At 47.3% G+C, this 22,760-nt stretch overlaps 1 long non-coding RNA gene across 1 annotated transcript; it reads left to right on the top strand.

Annotated features, from left to right (window-relative positions):
- The first annotated feature begins 9,502 nt into the window (after positions 1–9,502).
- On the top strand, positions 9,503–12,891 carry LOC125774531 (uncharacterized). Its single transcript, XR_007421014.1, has 3 exons — positions 9,503–9,562; positions 11,873–11,956; positions 12,601–12,891. It is a non-coding gene; the product is annotated as an uncharacterized LOC125774531 (long non-coding RNA).
- Positions 12,892–22,760: the final 9,869 nt, after the last annotated feature.

Genomic DNA, 22,760 nt, shown 5'->3' with positions numbered 1-22,760 from the left:
GTGTCTTGGCTAAGGTGTCTTGGCTAATGTGTCTTGGCTAAGGTGTCTTGGCTAATGTGTCTCGGCTAAGGTGTCTTGGCTAATGTGTCTTGGCTAATGTGTCTTGGCTAAGGTGTCTTGGCTAAGGTGTCTTGGCTAAGGTGTCTCGGCTAATGTGTCTTGGCTAATGTGTCTCGGCTAATGTGTCTTGGCTAATGTGTCTTGGCTAATGTGTCTTGGCTAAGGTGTCTTGGCTAAGGTGTCTTCGCTAATGTGTCTTGGCTAAGGTGTCTTGGCTAATGTGTCTTGGCTAAGGTGTCTTGGCTAATGTGTCTTGGCTAATGTGTCTTGGCTAATGTGTCTTGGCTAATGTGTCTTGGCTAATGTGTCTTGGCTAATGTGTCTTGGCTAAGGTGTCTTGGCTAAGGTGTCTTGGCTAATGTGTCTTGGCTAATGTGTCTTGGCTAAGGTGTCTTGGCTAAGGTGTCTTGGCTAAGGTGTCTTGGCTAATGTGTCTTGGCTAATGTGTCTTGGCTAAGGTGTCTTGGCTAATGTGTCTTGGCTAAGGTGTCTTGGCTAATGTGTCTTGGCTAAGGTGTCTTGGCTAAGGTGTCTTGGCTAAGGTGTCTTGGCTAAGGTGTCTTTGCTAAGGTGTCTTGGCTAATGTGTCTTGGCTAATGTGTCTTGGCTAAAGTGTCTTGGCTAAGGTGTCTTGGCTAAGGTGTCTTGGCTAAGGTGTCTTGGCTAATGTGTCTTGGCTAAGGTGTCTTGGATAATGTGTCTTGGCTAAGGTGTCTTGGCTAATGTGTCTTGGCTAATGTGTCTTGGCTAATGTGTCTTGGCTAAGGTGTCTTGGCTAATGTGTCTTGGCTAAGGTGTCTTGGCTAAGGTGTCTTGGCTAATGTGTCTTGGCTAATGTGTCTTGGATAAGGTGTCTTGGATAAGGTGTCTTGGCTAATGTGTCTTGGCTAATGTGTCTTGGCTAAGGTGTCTTGGCTAAGGTGTCTTGGCTAAGGTGTCTTGGCTAATGTGTCTTGGCTAAGGTGTCTTGGCTAATGTGTCTTGGCTAAGGTGTCTTGGCTAAGGTGTCTTGGCTAATGTGTCTTGGCTAAGGTGTCTTGGCTAAGGTGTCTTGGCTAATGTGTCTTGGCTAAGGTGTCTTCGCTAATGTGTCTTGGCTAAGGTGTCTTGGCTAATGTGTCTTGGCTAATGTGTCTTGGCTAAGGTGTCTCGGCTAAGGTGTCTTGGCTAATGTGTCTTGGCTAATGTGTCTTGGCTAAGGTGTCTTGGCTAAGGTGTCTTGGCTAAGGTGTCTCGGCTAATGTGTCTTGGCTAATGTGTCTTGGCTAATGTGTTTTGGCTAAGGTGTCTTGGCTAAGGTGTCTTCGCTAATGTGTCTTGGCTAAGGTGTCTTGGCTAATGTGTCTTGGCTAATGTGTCTTGGCTAATGTGTCTTGGCTAATGTGTCTTGGCTAATGTGTCTTGGCTAATGTGTCTTGGCTAAGGTGTCTTGGCTAATGTGTCTTGGCTAATGTGTCTTGGCTAAGGTGTCTTGGCTAATGTGTCTTGGCTAAGGTGTCTTGGCTAAGGTGTCTTGGCTAATGTGTCTCGGCTAATGTGTCTTGGCTAAGGTGTCTTGGCTAAGGTGTCTTGGCTAATGTGTCTTGGCTAATGTGTCTCGGCTAATGTGTCTTGGCTAATGTGTCTTGGCTAAGGTGTCTTGGCTAATGTGTCTTGGCTAAGGTGTCTTGGCTAATGTGTCTTGGCTAATGTGTCTTGGCTAATGTGTCTTGGCTAAGGTGTCTTGGCTAATGTGTCTTGGCTAAGGTGTCTTGGCTAATGTGTCTTGGCTAATGTGTCTTGGCTAAGGTGTCTTGGCTAATGTGTCTTGGCTAATGTGTCTTGGCTAAGGTGTCTTGGCTAATGTGTCTTGGCTAAGGTGTCTTGGCTAAGGTGTCTTGGCTAAGGTGTCTTGGCTAAGGTGTCTTGGCTAATGTGTCTTGGCTAAGGTGTCTTGGCTAATGTGTCTTGGCTAATGTGTCTTGGCTAAGGTGTCTTGGCTAATGTGTCTTGGCTAATGTGTCTTGGCTAAGGTGTCTTGGCTAATGTGTCTTAGCTAAGGTGTCTTGGCTAAGGTGTCTTGGCTAATGTGTCTTGGCTAAGGTGTCTTGGCTAAGGTGTCTTGGCTAAGGTGTCTTGGCTAATGTGTCTCGGCTAATGTGTCTTGGCTAAGGTGTCTTGGCTAAGGTGTCTTGGCTAATGTGTCTTGGCTAAGGTGTCTCGGCTAATGTGTCTTGGCTAAGGTGTCTTGGCTAATGTGTCTTGGCTAAGGTGTCTTGGCTAAGGTGTCTTGGCTAAGGTGTCTTGGCTTAGGTGTCTCGGCTAATGTGTCTTGGCTAATGTGTCTTGGCTAATGTGTCTTGGCTAAGGTGTCTTGGCTAAGTTGTATTGGCTAAGGTGTCTTGGCTAAGGTGTCTTGGCTAATGTGTCTTGGCTAATGTGTCTTGGCTAATGTGTCTTGGCTAATGTGTCTTGGCTAAGGTGTCTTGGCTTATGTGTCTTGGCTAATGTGTCTTGGCTAATGTGTCTTGGCTAAGGTGTCTTGGCTAAGGTGTCTTCGCTAATGTGTCTTGGCTAAGGTGTCTTGGCTAATGTGTCTTGGCTAAGGTGTCTTGGCTAATGTGTCTTGGCTAAGGTGTCTTGGCTAATGTGTCTTGGCTAATGTGTCTTGGATAATGTGTCTTGGCTAATGTGTCTTGGCTAATGTGTCTTGGCTAAGGTGTCTTGACTAATGTGTCTTGGCTAAGGTGTCTTGGCTAATGTGTCTTGGCTAAGGTGTCTTGGCTAAGGTGTCTTAGCTAAGGTGTCTTGGCTAAGGTGTCTTGGCTAAGGTGTCTTGGCTAATGTGTCTTGGCTAATGTGTCTTGGCTAAAGTGTCTTGGCTAAGGTGTCTTGGCTAAGGTGTCTTGGCTAAGGTGTCTTGGCTAATGTGTCTTGGCTAATGTGTCTTGGCTAATGTGTCTTGGCTAAGGTGTCTTGGCTAATGTGTCTCGGCTAAGGTGTCTTGGCTAATGTGTCTTGGCTAATGTGTCTTGGCTAAGGTGTCTTGGCTAAGGTGTCTTGGCTAATGTGTCTCGGCTAATGTGTCTTGGCTAATGTGTCTTGGCTAATGTGTCTTGGCTAATGTGTCTTGGCTAAGGTGTCTTCGCTAATGTGTCTTGGCTAATATGTCTTGGCTAATGTGTCTTGGCTAAGGTGTCTTGGCTAAGGTGTCTTGGCTAATGTGTCTTGGCTAAGGTGTCTTGGCTAAGGTGTCTTGGCTAAGGTGTCTTGGCTAATGTGTCTTGGCTAATGTGTCTTGGCTAAGGTGTCTTGGCTAAGGTGTCTTGGCTAATGTGTCTTGGCTAAGGTGTCTTGGCTAAGGTGTCTTGGCTAATGTGTCTTGGCTAAGGTGTCTTGGCTAAGGTGTCTTGGCTAATGTGTCTTGGCTAAGGTGTCTTGGATAATGTGTCTTGGCTAAGGTGTCTTGGCTAATGTGTCTTGGCTAATGTGTCTTGGCTAATGTGTCTTGGCTAAGGTGTCTTGGCTAATGTGTCTTGGCTAAGGTGTCTTGGCTAATGTGTCTTGGCTAATGTGTCTTGGCTAATGTGTCTTGGTTAAGGTGTCTTGGCTAAGGTGTCTTGGCTAAGGTGTCTCGGCTAATGTGTCTTGGCTAATGTGTCTTGGCTAATGTGTCTTGGCTAAGGTGTCTTGGCTAAGGTGTCTTGGCTAATGTGTCTTGGCTAATGTGTCTTGGCTAAGGTGTCTTGGCTTAGTTGTCTTGGCTAATGTGTCTTGGCTAAGGTGTCTTGGCTAATGTGTCTTGGCTAATGTGTCTTTGCTAATGTGTCTTGGCTAAGGTGTCTTGGCTAATGTGTCTTGGCTAATGTGTCTTGGCTAATGTGTCTTGGCTAATGTGTCTTGGCTAAGGTGTCTTGGCTAAGGTGTCTTCGCTAATGTGTCTTGGCTAATGTGTCTTGGCTAAGGTGTCTTGGCTAATGTGTCTTGGCTAAGGTGTCTTGGCTAATGTGTCTTGGCTAATGTGTCTTGGCTAATGTGTCTTGGCTAATGTGTCTTGGCTAATGTGTCTTGGCTAAGGTGTCTTGACTAATGTGTCTTGGCTAAGGTGTCTTGGCTAATGTGTCTTGGCTAAGGTGTCTTGGCTAAGGTGTCTTAGCTAAGGTGTCTTGGCTAAGGTGTCTTGGCTAAGGTGTCTTGGCTAATGTGTCTTGACTAATGTGTGTTGGCTAAGGTGTCTTGGCTAAGGTGTCTTGGCTAAGGTGTCTTGGCTAATGTGTCTTGGCTAAGGTGTCTTGGCTAATGTGTCTTGGCTAAGGTGTCTTGGTTAAGGTGTCTTGGCTAATGTGTCTTGGCTAAGGTGTCTTGGCTAAGGTGTCTTGGCTAATGTGTCTTGGCTAAGGTGTCTTGGCTAATGTGTCTTGGCTAAGGTGTCTTGGCTAATGTGTCTTGGCTAATGTGTCTTGGCTAATGTGTCTTGGCTAATGTGTCTTGGCTAATGTGTCTTGGCTAAGGTGTCTTGGCTAAGGTGTCTTGGCTAAGGTGTCTCGGCTAATGTGTCTTGGCTAATGTGTCTTGGCTAATGTGTTTTGGCTAAGGTGTCTTGGCTAAGGTGTCTTCGCTAATGTGTCTTGGCTAAGGTGTCTTGGCTAATGTGTCTTGGCTAATGTGTCTTGGCTAATGTGTCTTGGCTAATGTGTCTTGGCTAATGTGTCTTGGCTAATGTGTCTTGGCTAAGGTGTCTTGGCTAATGTGTCTTGGCTAATGTGTCTTGGCTAAGGTGTCTTGGCTAATGTGTCTTGGCTAAGGTGTCTTGGCTAAGGTGTCTTGGCTAATGTGTCTCGGCTAATGTGTCTTGGCTAAGGTGTCTTGGCTAAGGTGTCTTGGCTAAGGTGTCTTGGCTAATGTGTCTTGGCTAATGTGTCTTGGCTAATGTGTCTTGGCTAATGTGTCCTGGCTAAGGTGTCTTGGCTAATGTGTCTTGGCTAATGTGTCTTGGCTAATGTGTCTTGGCTAATGTGTCTTGGCTAAGGTGTCTTGGCTAATGTGTCTTGGCTAAGGTGTCTCGGCTAATGTGTCTTGGCTAATGTGTCTTGGCTAAGGTGTCTTGGCTAATGTGTCTTGGCTAATGTGTCTTGGCTAAGGTGTCTTGGCTAATGTGTCTTGGCTAAGGTGTCTTGGCTAAGGTGTCTTGGCTAAGGTGTCTTGGCTAAGGTGTCTAGGCTAATGTGTCTTGGCTAAGGTGTCTTGGCTAATGTGTCTTGGCTAATGTGTCTTGGCTAAGGTGTCTTGGCTAATGTGTCTTGGCTAATGTGTCTTGGCTAAGGTGTCTTGGCTAATGTGTCTTAGCTAAGGTGTCTTGGCTAAGGTGTCTTGGCTAATGTGTCTTGGCTAAGGTGTCATGGCTAAGGTGTCTTGGCTAAGGTGTCTTGGCTAATGTGTCTCGGCTAATGTGTCTTGTCTAAGGTGTCTTGGCTAAGGTGTCTTGGATAAGGTGTCTCGGCTAATGTGTCTTGGCTAAGGTGTCTTGGCTAATGTGTCTTGGCTAAGGTGTCTTGGCTAAGGTGTCTTGGCTAAGGTGTCTTGGCTAAGGTGTCTTGGCTAAGGTGTCTCGGCTAATGTGTCTTGGCTAATGTGTCTTGGCTAATGTGTCTTGGCTAAGGTGTCTTGGCTAAGTTGTTTTGGTTAATGTGTCTTGGCTAAGGTGTCTTGGCTAATGTGTCTTGGCTAATGTGTCTTGGCTAATGTGTCTTGGCTAATGTGTCTTGGCTAATGTGTCTTGGCTAATGTGTCTTGGCTAATGTGTCTTGGCTAAGGTGTCTTGGCTAAGGTGTCTTCGCTAATGTGTCTTGGCTAAGGTGTCTTGGCTAATGTGTCTTGGCTAAGGTGTCTTGGCTAATGTGTCTTGGCTAATGTGTCTTGGATAATGTGTCTTGGCTAATGTGTCTTGGCTAATGTGTCTTGGCTAAGGTGTCTTGACTAATGTGTCTTGGCTAAGGTGTCTTGGCTAATGTGTCTTGGCTAAGGTGTCTTGGCTAAGGTGTCTTAGCTAAGGTGTCTTGGCTAAGGTGTCTTGGCTAAGGTGTCTTGGCTAATGTGTCTTGGCTAATGTGTCTTGGCTAAAGTGTCTTGGCTAAGGTGTCTTGGCTAAGGTGTCTTGGCTAAGGTGTCTTGGCTAATGTGTCTTGGCTAAGGTGTCTTGGCTAATGTGTCTTGGCTAAGGTGTCTTGGCTAATGTGTCTCGGCTAAGGTGTCTTGGCTAATGTGTCTTGGCTAATGTGTCTTGGCTAAGGTGTCTCGGCTAAGGTGTCTTGGCTAATGTGTCTCGGCTAATGTGTCTTGGCTAATGTGTCTTGGCTAATGTGTCTTGGCTAATGTGTCTTGGCTAAGGTGTCTTCGCTAATGTGTCTTGGCTAATATGTCTTGGCTAATGTGTCTTGGCTAAGGTGTCTTGGCTAAGGTGTCTTGGCTAATGTGTCTTGGCTAAGGTGTCTCGGCTAAGGTGTCTTGGCTAATGTGTCTTGGCTAATGTGTCTTGGCTAAAGTGTCTTGGCTAAGGTGTCTTGGCTAAGGTGTCTTGGCTAAGGTGTCTTGGCTAATGTGTCTTGGCTAATGTGTCTTGGCTAAGGTGTCTTGGCTAATGTGTCTTGGCTAATGTGTCTTGGCTAAGGTGTCTTGGCTAAGGTGTCTTGGCTAATGTGTCTTGGCTAATGTGTCTTGGCTAATGTGTCTTGGCTAATGTATCTCGGCTAAGGTGTCTTGGCTAATGTGTCTTGGCTTATGTGTCTTGGCTAAGGTGTCTTGGCTAAGGTGTCTTGGCTAAGGTGTCTCGGCTAATGTGTCTTGGCTCATGTGTCTTGGCTAATGTGTCTTGGCTAAGGTGTCTTGGCTAAGGTGTCTTCGCTAATGTGTCTTGGCTAAGGTGTCTTGGCTAATGTGTCTTGGCTAAGGTGTCTTGGCTAATGTGTCTTGGCTAATGTGTCTTGGCTAATGTGTCTTGGCTAATGTGTCTTGGCTAAGGTGTCTTGGCTAATGTGTCTTGGCTAAGGTGTCTTGGCTAATGTGTCTTGGCTAAGGTGTCTTGGCTAATGTGTCTTGGCTAAGGTGTCTTGGCTAAGGTGTCTTGGCTAATGTGTCTCGGCTAATGTGTCTTGGCTAAGGTGTCTTGGCTAAGGTGTCTTGGCTAATGTGTCTTGGCTAAGGTGTCTTGGCTAAGGTGTCTTGGCTAATGTGTCTTGGCTAAGGTGTCTTGGCTAAGGTGTCTTGGCTAATGTGTCTTGGCTAATGTGTCTTGGCTAATGTGTCTTGGCTAAGGTGTCTTGGCTAATGTGTCTTGGCTAAGGTGTCTCGGCTAATGTGTCTTGGCTAATGTGTCTTGGCTAAGGTGTCTTGGCTAATGTGTCTTGGCTAAGGTGTCTTGGCTAATGTGTCTTGGCTAATGTGTCTTGGCTACAGTATCTTGGCTAAGGTGTCTTGGCTAAGGTGTCTTGGCTAAGGTGTCTTGGCTAATGTGTCTTGGCTAAGGTGTCTTGGCTAATGTGTCTTGGCTAATGTGTCTTGGCTAAGGTGTCGTGGCTAATGTGTCTTGGCTAATGTGTCTTAGCTAAGGTGTCTTGGCTAAGGTGTCTTGGCTAATGTGTCTTGGCTAAGGTGTCTTGGCTAAGGTGTCTCGGCTAATGTGTCTTGGCTAATGTGTCTTTGCTAAGGTGTCTTGGCTAAGGTGTCTTGGCTAAGGTGTCTTGGCTAATGTGTCTTGGCTAATGTGTCTTGGCTAAGGTGTCTTGGCTAATGTGTCTTGGCTAATGTGTCTTGGCTAAGGTGTCTTGGCTAATGTGTCTTAGCTAAGGTGTCTTGGCTAAGGTGTCTTGGCTAAAGTGTCTTGGCTAAGGTGTCTTGGCTAAGGTGTCTTGGCTAAGGTGTCTTGGCTAAGGTGTCTTGGCTAAGGTGTCTTGGCTAATGTGTCTTGGCTAAGGTGTCTTGGCTAAGGTGTCTTGGCTAATGTGTCTTGGCTAATGTGTCTTGGCTAAGGTGTCTTGGCTAAGGTGTCTTGGCTAAGGTGTCTTGGCTAAGGTGTCTTGGCTAAGGTGTCTCGGCTAATGTGTCTTGGCTAATGTGTCTGGGCTAAGGTGTCTTGGCTAAGGTGTCTTGGCTAAGGTGTCTTGGCTAATGTGTCTTGGCTAAGGTGTCTTGGCTAAGGTGTCTCGGCTAATGTGTTTTGGCTAATGTGTCTTGGCTAAGGTGTCTTGGCTAAGGTGTCTTGGCTAAGGTGTCTTGGCTAATGTGTCTTGGCTAATGTGTCTTAGCTAATGTGTCTTGGCTAAGGTGTCTTGGCTAATGTGTCTTGGCTAAGGTGTCTTGGCTAAGGTGTCTTGGCTAATGTGTCTCGGCAAATGTGTCTTGGCTAATGTGTCTTGGCTAAGGTGTCTTGGCTAAGGTGTCTTGGCTTAGATGTCTCGGCTAATGTGTCTTGGCTAATGTGTCTTGGCTAAGGTGTCTTGGCTAAGGTGTCTTGGCTAATGTGTCTTGGCTAATGTGTTTTGGCTAATGTGTCTTGGCTAAGGTGTCTTGGCTAATGTGTCTTAGCTAAGGTGTCTTGGCTAAGGTGTCTTGGCTAATGTGTCTTGGCTAAGGTGTCTTGGCTAAGGTGTCTCGGCTAATGTGTCTTGGCTAATGTGTCTTGGCTAAGGTGTCTTGGCTAAGGTGTCTTGGCTAAGGTGTCTTGGCTAATGTGTCTTGGCTAATGTGTCTTGGCTAAGGTGTCTTGGCTAATGTGTCTTGGCTAATGTGTCTTGGCTAAGGTGTCTTGGCTAATGTGTCTTAGCTAAGGTGTCTTGGCTAATGTGTCTTGGCTAAGGTGTCTTGGCTAAGGTGTCTTGGCTAAGGTGTCTTGGCTAAGGTGTCTTGGCTAAGGTGTCTTGGCTAATGTGTCTTGGCTAAGGTGTCTTGGATAAGGTGTCTTGGCTAATGTGTCTTGGCTAATGTGTCTTGGCTAATGTGTCTTGGCTAAGGTGTCTTGGCTAAGGTGTCTTGGCTAAGGTGTCTTGGCTAAGGTGTCTTGGCTAAGGTGTCTCGGCTAATGTGTCTTGGCTAATGTGTCTTGGCTAAGGTGTCTTGGCTAAGGTGTCTTGGCTAATGTGTCTTGGCTAATGTGTCTTGGCTAAGGTGTCTTGGCTAATGTGTCTTGGCTAAGGTGTTTTGGCTAAGGTGTCTTGGCTAATGTGTCTTGGCTAAGGTGTCTTGGCTAAGGTGTCTTGGCTAAGGTGTCTCGGCTAATGTGTCTTGGCTAATGTGTCTTGGCTAAGGTGTCTTGGCTAAGGTGTCTTGGCTAAGGTGTCTTAGCTAATGTGTCTTGGCTAATGTGTCTTGGCTAATTTATCTTGGCTAAGGTGTCTTGGCTAATATGTCTCGGCTAATGTGTCTTGGCTAATGTGTCTTGGCTAAGGTGTCTTGGCTAAGGTGTCATGGCTAATGTGTCTTGGCTAAGGTGTCTTGGCTAAGGTGTCGTGGCTAATGTGTCTTGGCTAATGTGTCTTGGCTAAGGTGTCTTGGCTAATGTGTCTTGGCTAATGTGTCTTGGCTAATGTGTCTTGGCTAAGGTGTCTTGGCTAATGTGTCTTGGCTAAGGTGTCTTGGCTAAGGTATCTTGGCTAATGTGTCTTGGCTAAGGTGTCTTGGCTAATGTGTCTTAGCTAAGGTGTCTCGGCTAATGTGTCTTGGCTAATGTGTCTTGGCTAAGGTGTCTTGGCTAAGGTGTCTTGGCTAATGTGTCTTGGCTAATGTGTCTTGGCTAAGGTGTCTTGGCTAATGTGTCTTGGCTAATGTGTCTTGGCTAAGGTGTCTTGGCTAATGTGTCTTGGCTAAGGTGTCTTGGCTAAGGTGTCTTGGCTAAGGTGTCTTGGCTAAGGTGTCTTGGCTAAGGTGTCTTGGCTAAGGTGTCTTGGCTAATGTGTCTTGGCTAATGTGTCTTGGCTAAGGTGTCTTGGCTAAGGTGTCTTGGCTAAGGTGTCTTGGCTAAGGTGTCATGGCTAATGTGTCTTGGCTAAGGTGTCTTGGCTAAGGTGTCTTGGCTAATGTGTCTTGGCTAAGGTGTCTTGGCTAAGGTGTCTTGGCTAATGTGTCTTGGCTAATGTGTCTTGGCTAAGGTGTCTTGGCTAATGTGTCTTGGCTAAGGTGTCTTGGCTAAGGTATCGTGGCTAATGTGTCTTGGCTAAGGTGTCTTGGCTAATGTGTCTTAGCTAAGGTGTCTCGGCTAATGTGTCTTGGCTAATGTGCCTTGGCTAAGGTGTCTTGGCTAAGGTGTCTTGGCTAATGTGTCTTGGCTAATGTGTCTTGGCTAATGTGTCTTGGCTAAGGTGTCTTGGCTAATGTGTCTTGGCTAATGTGTCTTGGCTAAGGTGTCTTGGCTAATGTGTCTTGGCTAAGGTGTCTTGGCTAATGTGTCTTGGCTAATGTGTCTTGGCTAAGGTGTCTTGGCTAAGGTGTCTTGGCTAAGGTGTCTTGGCTAAGGTGTCTTGGCTAAGGTGTCTCGGCTAATGTGTCTTGGCTAATGTGTCTTGGCTAAGGTGTCTTGGCTAAAGTGTCTCGGCTGATGTGTCTTGGCTAATGTGTCTTGGCTAATGTGTCTTGGCTAAGGTGTCTTGGCTAATGTGTCTTAGCTAAGGTGTCTTGGCTAAGGTGTCTTGGCTAAGGTGTCTTGGCTAAGGTGTCTTGGCTAATGTGTCTTGGCTAATGTGTCTTGGCTAAGGTGTCTTGGCTAAGGTGTCTTGGCTAAGGTGTCTTGGCTAATGTGTCTTGGCTAATGTGTCTTGGCTAAGGTGTCTTGGCTAATGTGTCTCGGCTAATGTGTCTTGGCTAAGGTGTCTTGGCTAAGGTGTCTTGGCTAAGGTGTCTTGGCTAAGGTGTCTTGGCTAATGTGTCTTGGCTAAGGTGTCTTGGCTAATGTGTCTTAGCTAAGGTGTCTTGGCTAAGGTGTCTTGGCTAAGGTGTCTTGGCTAATGTGTCTTGGCTAAGGTGTCTTGGCTAAGGTGTCTTGGCTAAGGTGTCTTGGCTAATGTGTCTTGGCTAATGTGTCTTGGCTAATGTGTCTTGGCTAAGGTGTCTTGGCTAATGTGTCTTGGCTAATGTGTCTTGGCTAATGTGTCTTGGCTAATGTGTCTTGGCTAATGTGTCTTGGCTAAGGTGTCTTGGCTAATGTGTCTTAGCTAAGGTGTCTTGGCTAAGGTGTCTTGGCTAAGGTGTCTTGGCTAATGTGTCTTGGCTAAGGTGTCTTGGCTAAGGTGTCTTGGCTAATGTGTCTTGGCTAAGGTGTCTTGGCTAAGGTGTCTTGGCTAAGGTGTCTTGGCTAAGGTGTCTTGGCTAAGGTGTCTTGGCTTATGTGTCTTGGCTAATGTGTCTTGGCTAATGTGTCTTGGCTAAGGTGTCTTGGCTAATGTGTCTTGGCTAATGTGTCTTGGCTAAGGTGTCTTGGCTAATGTGTCTTGGCTAAGGTGTCTTGGCTAAGGTGTCTTGGCTAAGGTGTCTTGGCTAAGGTGTCTTGGCTAATGTGTCTTGGCTAATGTGTCTTGGCTAAGGTGTCTTGGCTAAGGTGTCTTGGCTAAGGTGTCTTGGCTAATGTGTCTTGGCTAATGTGTCTCGGCTAAGGTGTCTTGGTTAATGTGTCTTGGCTACGGTGTCTTGGCTAATGTGTCTTGGCTAAGGTGTCTTGGCTAAGGTGTCTTGGCTAAGGTGTCTCGGCTAATGTGTCTTGGCTAATGTGTCTTGGCTAAGGTGTCTTGGCTAATGTGTCTTGGCTAAGGTGTCTTGGCTAATGTGTCTTGGCTAATGTGTCTTGGCTAAGGTGTCTTGGCTAATGTGTCTTGGCTAATGTGTCTTGGCTAATGTGTCTTGGCTAATGTGTCCTGGCTAAGGTGTCTTGGCTAATGTGTCTTGGCTAATGTGTCTTGGCTAAGGTGTCTTGGCTAATGTGTCTTGGCTAAGGTGTCTTGGCTAAGGTGTCTTGGCTAAGGTGTCTCGGCTAATGTGTCTTGGCTAATGTGTCTTGGCTAAGGTGTCTTGGCTAATGTGTCTTGGCTAAGGTGTCTTGGCTAAGGTGTCTTGGCTAATGTGTCTTGGCTAAGGTGTCTCGGCTAATGTGTCTTGGCTAATGTGTCTTGGCTAATGTGTCTTGGCTAATGTGTCTTGGCTAAGGTGTCTTGGCTAATGTGTCTTGGCTAAGGTGTCTTGGCTAATGTGTCTTGGCTAATGTGTCTTGGCTAAGGTGTTTTGGCTAATGTGTCTTGGCTAAGGTGTCTTGGCTAAGGTGTCTTGGCTAATGTGTCTCGGCTAAGGTGTCTCGGCTAATGTGTCTTGGCTAATGTGTCTTGGCTAAGGTGTCTTGGCTAATGTGTCTTGGCTAAGGTGTCTTGGCTAAGGTGTCTTGGCTAATGTGTCTTGGCTAAGGTGTCTCGGCTAATGTGTCTTGGCTAATGTGTCTTGGCTAATGTGTCTTGGCTAAGGTGTCTTGGCTAATGTGTCTTGGCTAAGGTGTCTTGGCTAATGTGTCTTGGCTAATGTGTCTTGGCTAAGGTGTCTTGGCTAATGTGTCTTGGCTAAAGGTCCATTTAGTGATCGAGTGAAAGTGAACGTGAAATCGCTCTGTGAAATTCTGGCAGATGGAGATTGACATTTCAAATCAAGCGAAATCATTCAGTTAACACAAACAACGTAAACATAGCAAAAGTTTATTTCAATCGTTGGTGATACAATTGATGGATAATGGAAATTACAGACTTTTTAATACTGTGTTGGAACATTTGCCACACAACGAATAAAGAACGTTAAACAAATTGAATGAAAAAATTCTTATATTTTCATTATGGGACAGTAAAATAAAAACAAAATAACATTTATCAATTAATGTAGAATTAATTATTGATTTTAAAAATAACAAACCCCATCAATATATTTTAATACTCGCATGTGAGAATTTTTAATAATATTTTTCACGGTGAAATCCATTTCAGAATTCCCTGACTATTCTGAAAGTGAAACGGTTCTATTCAAATTATTCACCGCAGCAAACCGGTAATTGTGAACCGCATCAATCATTTGACAGCTATTCGCTCCATGGAGATTTCCACGGTGATTTCACGGTGAAATTTAATGGTGAGCGGGGAATAACAAGGAAACATATTAAATTCAATATTTGAGTCACTTTAAAAATGCCAACATTTGGGGAATTTAATTTCCTATCTTTTGGTGTATAACACATAATATTTGGACAATTATTTTGTGAAATATGTTCAAAAAACAAAATTTCACGTTCACTTTCACCCGATCACTAAATGGACCTTAAGGTGTCTTGGCTAAGGTGTCTTGGCTAATGTGTCTCGGCTAATGTGTCTTGGCTAAGGTGTCTTGGCTAAGGTGTCTTGGCTAAGGTGTCTTGGCTAAGGTGTCTTGGCTAAGGTGTCTCGGCTAATGTGTCTTGGCTAATGTGTCTTGGCTAAGGTGTCTTGGCTAATGTGTCTTGGCTAAGGTGTCTTGGCTAATGTGTCTTGGCTAATGTGTCTTGGCTAAGGTGTCTTGGCTAATGTGTCTTGGCTAATGTGTCTTGGCTAAGGTGTCTTGGCTAATGTGTCTTGGCTAAGGTGTCTTGGCTAATGTGTCTTGGCTAAGGTGTCTTGGCTAATGTGTCTTAGCTAAGGTGTCTTGGCTAATGTGTCTTGGCTAATGTGTCTTGGCTAAGGTGTCTTGGCTAAGGTGTCTTGGCTAAGGTGTCTTGGCTAAGGTGTCTTGGCTAATGTGTCTCGGCTAATGTGTCTTGGCTAAGGTGTCTTGGCTAAGGTGTCTTGGCTAAGGTGTCTTGGCTAAGGTGTCTTGGCTAAGGTGTCTCGGCTAATGTGTCTTGGCTAATGTGTCTTGGCTAAGGTGTCTTGGCTAATGTGTCTTGGCTAAGGTGTCTTGGCTAATGTGTCTTGGCTAATGTGTCTTGGCTAAGGTGTCTTGGCTAATGTGTCTTGGCTAATGTGTCTTGGCTAATGTGTCTTGGCTAATGTGTCCTGGCTAAGGTGTCTTGGCTAATGTGTCTTGGCTAATGTGTCTTGGCTAATGTGTCTTGGCTAAGGTGTCTTGGCTAAGGTGTCTTGGCTAAGGTGTCTTGGCTAATGTGTCTCGGCTAATGTGTCTTGGCTAAGGTGTCTTGGCTAAGGTGTCTTGGCTAAGGTGTCTTGGCTAAGGTGTCTCGGCTAATGTGTCTTGGCTAATGTGTCTTGGCTAAGGTGTCTTGGCTAAGGTGTCTTGGCTAAGGTGTCTTGGCTAATGTGTCTTGGCTAATGTGTCTTGGCTAAGGTGTCTTGGCTAAGGTGTCTTGGCTAATGTGTCTTGGCTAAGGTGTCTTGGCTAATGTGTCTTGGCTAAGGTGTCTTGGCTAATGTGTCTTGGCTAATGTGTCTTGGCTAAGGTGTCTCGGCTAATGTGTCTTGGCTAATGTGTCTTGGCTAATGTGTCTTGGCTAATGTGTCTTGGCTAAAGTGTCTTGGCTAATGTGTCTTGGCTAAGGTGTCTTGGCTAAGGTGTCTTGGCTAATGTGTCTTGGCTAATGTGTCTTGGCTAATGTGTCTTGGCTAAGGTGTCTTGGCTAATGTGTCTTGGCTAAGGTGTCTCGGCTAATGTGTCTTGGCTAATGTGTCTTGGCTAAGGTGTCTTGGCTAAGGTGTCTTGGCTATGGTGTCTCGGCTAATGTGTCTTGGCTAATGTGTCTTGGCTAAGGTGTCTTGGCTAAGGTGTCTTGGCTAATGTGTCTTGGCTAATGTGTCTTGGCTAAGGTGTCTTGGCTAAGGTGTCTTGGCTAAGGTGTCTTGGCTAATGTGTCTTGGCTAAGGTGTCTTGGCTAATGTGTCTTGGCTAAGGTGTCTTCGCTAAGGTGTCTTGGCTAATGTGTCTTGGCTAATGTGTCTTGGCTAATGTGTCTTGGCTAATGTGTCCTGGCTAAGGTGTCTTGGCTAATGTGTCTTGGCTAATGTGTCTTGGCTAAGGTGTCTTGGCTAATGTGTCTTGGCTAAGGTGTCTTGGCTAAGGTGTCTTGGCTAATGTGTCTCGGCTAATGTGTCTTGGCTAAGGTGTCTTGGCTAAGGTGTCTTGGCTAAGGTGTCTCGGCTAATGTGTCTTGGCTAATGTGTCTTGGCTAAGGTGTCTTGGCTAAGGTGTCTTGGCTAAGGTGTCTTGGCTAATGTGTCTTGGCTAAGGTGTCTTGGCTAATGTGTCTTGGCTAAGGTGTCTCGGCTAATGTGTCTTGGCTAATGTGTCTTGGCTAATGTGTCTTGGCTAATGTGTCTTGGCTAAAGTGTCTTGGCTAAGGTGTCTTGGCTAAGGTGTCTTGGCTAATGTGTCTTGTCTAAGGTGTCTTGGCTAATGTGTCTTGGCTAATGTGTCTTGGCTAATGTGTCTTGGCTAATGTGTCTTGGCTAAGGTGTCTTGGCTAAGGTGTCTTGGCTAAGGTGTCTTGGCTAAGGTGTCTCGGCTAATGTGTCTTGGCTAAGGTGTCTTGGCTAAGGTGTCTCGGCTAATGTGTCTTGGCTAATGTGTCTTGGCTAAGGTGTCTTGGCTAAGGTGTCTTGGCTAAGGTGTCTTGGCTAAGGTGTTTTGGCTAAGGTGTCTCGGCTAATGTGTCTTGGCTAATGTGTCTTGGCTAAGGTGTCTTGGCTAATGTGTCTTGGCTAAGGTGTCTTGGCTAATGTGTCTTGGCTAATGTGTCTTGGCTAAGGTGTCTTGGCTAATGTGTCTTGGCTAATGTGTTTTGGCTAAGGTGTCTTGGCTAATGTGTCTTGGCTAAAGTGTCTTGGCTAAGGTGTCTTGGCTAAGGTGTCTTGGCTAATGTGTCTTGGCTAAGGTGTCTTGGCTAATGTGTCTTGGCTAATGTGTCTTGGCTAAGGTGTCTTGGCTAATGTGTCTTGGCTAATGTGTCTTGGCTAATGTGTCTTGGCTAATGTGTCTTGGCTAAGGTGTCTTGGCTAAGGTGTCTTGGCTATGGTGTCTCGGCTAATGTGTCTTGGCTAATGTGTCTTGGCTAAGGTGTCTTGGCTAAGGTGTCTTGGCTAATGTGTCTTGGCTAATGTGTCTTGGCTAAGGTGTCTTGGCTAAGGTGTCTTGGCTACGGTGTCTTGGCTAATGTGTCTTGGCTAAGGTGTCTTGGCTAATGTGTCTTGGCTAATGTGTCTTGGCTAAGGTGTCTTGGCTAATGTGTCTTGGCTAATGTGTCTTGGCTAATGTGTCTTGGCTAATGTGTCCTGGCTAAGGTGTCTTGGCTAATGTGTCTTGGCTAATGTGTCTTGGCTAAGGTGTCTTGGCTAATGTGTCTTGGCTAAGGTGTCTTGGCTAAGGTGTCTTGGCTAATGTGTCTCGGCTAATGTGTCTTGGCTAAGGTGTCTTGGCTAAGGTGTCTTGGCTAAGGTGTCTTGGCTAATGTGTCTTTTCTAAGGTGTCTCGGCTAATGTGTCTTGGCTAATGTGTCTTGGCTAATGTGTCTTGGCTAATGTGTCTTGGCTAAAGTGTCTTGGCTAAGGTGTCTTGGCTAAGGTGTCTTGGCTAATGTGTCTTGGCTAAGGTGTCTTGGCTAATGTGTCTTGGCTAATGTGTCTTGGCTAATGTGTCTTGGCTAATGTGTCTTGGCTAAGGTGTCTTGGCTAAGGTGTCTTGGCTAATGTGTCTTGGCTAATGTGTCTTGGCTAAGGTGTCTTGGCTAGGGTGTCTTGGCTAATGTGTCTCGGCTAATGTGTCTTGGCTAAGGTGTCTTGGCTAAGGTGTCTTGGCTAAGGTGTCTTGGCTAAGGTGTCTTGGCTAAGGTGTCTTGGCTAAGGTGTCTCGGCTAATGTGTCTTGGCTAATGTGTCTTGGCTAAGGTGTCTTGGCTAATGTGTCTTGGCTAAGGTGTCTTGGCTAATGTGTCTTGGCTAATGTGTCTTGGCTAAGGTGTCTTGGCTAATGTGTCATGGCTAATGTGTCTTGGCTAAGGTGTCTTGGCTAATGTGTCTTGGCTAAGGTGTCTTGGCTAATGTGTCTTGGCTAAGGTGTCTTGGCTAATGTGTCTTGGCTAAGGTTTTTTTTTTTTTTTTTTTTTTACAAGGAGTTTAAAATCTTCGAAAGACACCCACAGTGGGGGACATGGGATTTTTACCCAGTAAAAAACTCTCCTTGAACCCTGTGCACCCTCCCACGGAATCACCTCGCGGTATTACTTCATGGGAGGGGCAGTGCTGTGCACTTAGTCTACTTGGTACGTACTAGCAACATATAACACTCTCGAGCACATGTAGGTTTTACACTGAACGGTCACACACGCACACACAAACAACACAACACTTCACACTAAACACTCAGGCAAGACCATGCATCTGGTCTTCTCTCCACCACCGCTGCAGCTTTGTAACGACCTGGCGCATCATCGTCGACGCAGCCTCCCACATATTGCAGTTCTGGAGCATCAGCTGCACCAAGTTTGAATGCCCAACCTCCGTATCGCACATGTCGTTCAGCTGCTGACGTTCGGCGATGAACCTTGGACAGCCGAACATGACATGTTCTGCCGTCTCGTCGGCGTCCGGACAAGCTGGGCACCGCGGCGAAGACGCGTGCGTGAACCTATGTAAGTAGCTCCGGAAGCAGCCATGGCCGGAAAGAATCTGCGTGACGAAGAAGTCTACGTCACCATGCGTCCTTCCAACCCATGCCGCAACATCGGGAATCAGCGAATAGGTCCATCTGCCTGTTGTTGAACTTGACCAGCTACTCTGCCATTTCTGCGTCGTCTCTGCCCTGATGCGTTTCTTCACAGCTGCAGTGAGAGGTTCCCCCGCACGTGCCGTCCGGAAATTCTCCAAGTCCTCCTCAAGAATGATGCATAGGGGCATCATACCCGATATCACGCAAACCGCATCGTACGAGATGGTACGGTAAGCACTAGCAACACGCATGGCCAATCGCCGATGTACTCTACGTACAGTATTCTGGTGCTGCTTTTCCGACAGAATATGCGCCCAGACTGGCGCACCATATCTTATAACGGATATGGCAACGCTTGCGTGAAGACGTCGTATGCTGCTGCTGGGTCCACCTATGTTTGGCATGAATGATGCCAATGCATTTGCGGTCTTCATGGCTTTATTGCATGCATCATCTAGATGGTGCTTGAATTTCAGCCGGTCATCGATTCGAATCCCAAGGTATTTGAGATTCCTGACGGACTCAATGTGCTCTGAGCCCACCAGTATCGATGCCTTCTGCACTTCCTTATGGCTGCTGATGAGTATGAACTCTGTTTTCGCGTGCGCAATTTCTAAGCAGGCTGCTTTCATCCATTCATCGATTCTACCGACAGCATCCGTGGCTAACATCTCAACCTCCTCGATGGATTCGCCGGTGACTGTTAACGCAATGTCGTCTGCAAAGCCGGTGAGCTCAGTTTTTGGAGGAAGAGCGAGGGTTAGTACTCCGTTATACATGACGTTCCACAGGGTGGGACCAAGAACTGATCCCTGTGGAACTCCGGCTGTAATGGTGGACGTTTTAACCCCCTCGCCTTCCGAAAACCGAACTGGCGCTCAGAAAGTCCGTGTTCGCCTTCCGTGTATTGAACCAAACGATCCAGAAGCGTCATCTCCTGAACCTTAGCCATGGTGTCGATGAGACCCAACGGCCTGAAGGCTGACGGGTCACCCGGTGGCTTGCCCGGCTTTGGTATTAGAACCAGCTTTTGCTTCTTCCACAACGACGGGAACTGCCCAGACAGGAGAGTGGTCTGCAGCACGGTTTGGAACACTGCCGGATACGCTTTCATGGCCACCATGACTGCCTCGTTAGGAAGTCCATCCGGCCCGGGTGCTTTTCCTGGTTTGAGGCGGTCAGCAATCCTGAGGATCTCGTCGACTGTAATCGGCTCAGGTTCGGACTCCGGGACTGTGAACGCTGGGTTTAGTACCGGAGGGTTGTGCGTCGGGAACAATCTTTCGATGATGCTTTTAAGCACAACAGGGCAACGCTCGACGGGTTCATGTGTTCTGCCTTTCCCCATCAGCTCCTTGAAAGCAGAACCCCATGGCTTCCGAGCGACTGCTGCGCATAATTGAAGAAAGTAACGCCGTTTGCTCGACTTAATCTCTCTCTTTAAGACCGACCTAGCCGTAACGTAGGCGTCTCTCAGCTGCAGTTTTCGTTTCGGACACCTCTCACGTTGCATTTTTCTGCGGGCTGCCAAGCAATCAGACCGGAACTTCGCGATGGTAGAGTCCCACCAGTAGGCAGGAGTACGGGAATGACGGGGTGGCTTTCTACGGGGCATCGTGGCATCACACGCCGTGGACAGAGCAGCTACAAGATCTGGAGCATTTCGAACTATTCCAAAATCGCCGAAGTTAAGCGCTTCCAAGAAAAGTTCTTTGTTGAACATCCGGGTTTTCCAGCCTCGCATTTTGTTTGACGGAACCTGCAGTGTTATGCGCTTTTTCCCGATGCTATACCGGACAACTCGATGATCGCTCAGGGTATACGCATCGCTCACTCGCCAGTTTAGGTGTTGCGCCAGGACGGGACTACAGAACGTAATGTCGATAATCGACGTCCTGTCGTTCCTGCTGAATGTAGGAGTGGAGCCAACGTTTCCCAGGACAACGTTCAGCCGGGCGAAACTCTCCAGTATCGCTTCTCCCCTGTTGTTCGTGCGAATGCTCCCCCATTCAACGGCCCATGCGTTAAAGTCTCCGGCGATGATCACGTCGCTAATCCCACTGAGTTCAGCGACTAGGTTGTCCAACATCTCGTTGAACCTTTTCAGCTCCCAGCTTGGCGGTGCGTAGCTGCTGCAGATGCACACTCCGTTTACTTCGGCGATCACGAAACCCTCGAATGTACAGGAAACCACTCTCTGAATCGGGAATCTTCCCGCAGCCCAGATTGCAGCCTTGCCTGTTTTGTCCGAAACCCAGTTGTTGCTGCCGCCTTTCGGTGCTTGATACGGCTCCGACAGAATGACCACATCGCCCTTTTCCTCAACCACTACCTGACACAAAAGATCTTGTGCAGCCTCGCAGTGATTCAGGTTTACTTGCACTATCTCCATGCTTTCTGGGCTGCTGGACAATACGTTCCTCCGACCTGGTGAGCATTGTTGCCTGGAGCACATACTAGGCATACTGCCGGTTTGGTGCACGTGCGAGCCTGGTGGCCCTCCTCGCCGCACCGCAGACAGTTGTTCCTCCTATCCGGTCCCTTGCAGTCTCGCTGCACATGGTTGTATTCCCAGCAGCGGAAACACCTTCGCGATTGTGGCAGAATGCGGATTCGGCAAATTGACCAGTCAATTTCTACCTCTCTCGCTGACGCTATAAGCAGCGCTTGCTTGGCTGCCATTTTTATGCAGGCTGTCTGCGTTCCGTTGAATGCCGGCTTTATGTTGATGTCGAGGCGAGTAGTACCGAGTTCGAATCTCGCTTTAAGCGCGCGTTCAACCTCTTCCAGGGTTGTCACCTCGTCTATGTCGCGAATTTCAAGTGTCGCAACATTTCCTCGCACTGTGACCTGACCGGCTTCTCCCACGGAATCCTGCAGCAGGTCTTTAAAGTCGCTACCGCTTACTGCATCGTCTCGCTTCAGCTCGAAAATCAGGTTTCCCTCCCTCGTGCGTCTAACCTTGGAAACTTGCTTCCCAAGCGATTGCAGTTTCGGATCCGCCTTCACCCTTCGCAGAATGTCGGCGTACGACTCCTTTTCTTTGAGCCCCACTACTATCGCTTCCGTTTTGTGGCGCGTTTGAGAGGCCATCTTTGGCAGGACTGCTGCCTTACCCGCTTGCTCGGTAGTCGTCTTCTTGGGCTCTTGCTGCCTCCGCTTAACGATGGTGGTCCACGGCAGTTCGTCGGACGTTTCGGTTATGGGAGTTTCGGTTACGAGGTTCCCCGAAGCGTCACTTTTAGGCTTCTTCTGCATCAATGGTACAGCTTCCGGGGTTATCGCACTTCTCCCCCGTTTAGATGAACCCGCGGTTTGCGTCAGTGGTGTCACCGTCTCGCTGCAACTCGATCTAGCCTCGCTAAGCAGCTTTTCTGCTCTTTCTGCTCGCATCTTCCATGTAAGTAGTTCGCGTTCCACGCTGCTGAGATCGGATAATATTTTGACCGACATCCTCTTGATGGGTGCGTGAACATTGTTGCGGTCTTTGGTGTAGAGATGCAACTCCCTCGCTGTCTCCAGGGCTTCTTTCAGCTTACTTCTGCCTACTTGCATGGAACCACCCGTTTCCGCCGCTGGTTGGGTTTCATCACACCCCGTTCCGGCTCCCTGGCTGCAGGCGATATTTTTCGCCGCTCCTGCATAACTGGCAGTAACTTCCTTACCTGCCACTACTTCTTCTTCTCTGCAATCAGCTTCATTGTTCTGTACGTTCCCACTAGGGGGTGAGCGTACAGTCTTGCTGCTCTTACGGAAGAAGTCCTTCAGCGCCGTGCCCAAGCCTGCATTTGATTGGCTTGTGTCGTGCTCACTCATTTTTTCCACGCGCACTCATTTAGTACATGAAGTAGCAGACGTGTAGAAGGAACTTAACAGCGGCCAAGCCACGCTGAGGGGAAACTCGCGGTAACCCACGACACTCACACTCTCGGGAGTCAAACAGGATCGGAGGCGACGATCGCGTAGCTTCACTAAACCAAACAAGCACTCCTCTTCACTAATGTTTGTGGAACCACTAGGCCGAGCACACTAACACCAACGCATGAACGTAGCGAAGCAGAGCCTCAATATGCGAAAAACGACGCCACTTAACCCAAACAGGGAAGATCACTTTTGTTGTTGCTAGCACGCACCGTCTGTTTACAAACAAAACACGAAACGTTTACGGACTGAGCGTACCAATCACAGCACCAACTTAACAGATCTCCAGGTGATCACTTGTCGGCTAGGCAGCTGGTTTGGGTTGACCAATGCTGTCCGCCGGGCGTAACCGCCGGGACGCAGGAATGAATCACGCCCAAATCACAGCACAGTCCTCCGCTGAACCAAGGAAACCACTACTGGAACTTCGACTTCACGACCCAAACTTTAGGGTTTAAAACAATTCGGCGTATTAGCGTCACTTTTACAAGAGTCACTAGTGAATAACAACAGAGCAAACAGTTTCACGTCTGCTAGCACTGACTGCCACCGACTGCCTTGGCTAAGGTGTCTTGGCTAATGTGTCTTGGCTAATGTGTCTTGGCTAAGGTGTCTTGGCTAATGTGTCTTGGCTAAGGTGTCTTGGCTAAGGTGTCTTGGCTAATGTGTCTCGGCTAATGTGTCTTGGCTAAGGTGTCTTGGCTAAGGTGTCTTGGCTAAGGTGTCTTGGCTAAGGTGTCTTGGCTAAGGTGTCTCGGCTAATGTGTCTTGGCTAATGTGTCTTGGCTAAGGTGTCTTGGCTAATGTGTCTTGGCTAAGGTGTCTTGGCTAATGTGTCTTGGCTAATGTGTCTTGGCTAATGTGTCTTGGCTAATGTGTCTTGGCTAATGTGTCCTGGCTAAGGTGTCTTGGCTAATGTGTCTTGGCTAATGTGTCTTGGCTAAGGTGTCTTGGCTAATGTGTCTTGGCTAAGGTGTCTTGGCTAAGGTGTCTTGGCTAATGTGTCTCGGCTAATGTGTCTTGGCTAAGGTGTCTTGGCTAAGGTGTCTTGGCTAAGGTGTCTTGGCTAAGGTGTCTCGGCTAATGTGTCTTGGCTAATGTGTCTTG

The sequence above is a fragment of the Anopheles funestus genome, unplaced genomic scaffold (assembly GCF_943734845.2).
Source record: "Anopheles funestus unplaced genomic scaffold, idAnoFuneDA-416_04 scaffold_18_ctg1, whole genome shotgun sequence".
NCBI classification, from domain to species: Eukaryota; Metazoa; Arthropoda; class Insecta; order Diptera; family Culicidae; genus Anopheles; species Anopheles funestus.
Note: the sequence above shows the minus strand (reverse complement) of the source record. Positions and strands in the feature narration are given on the sequence as shown.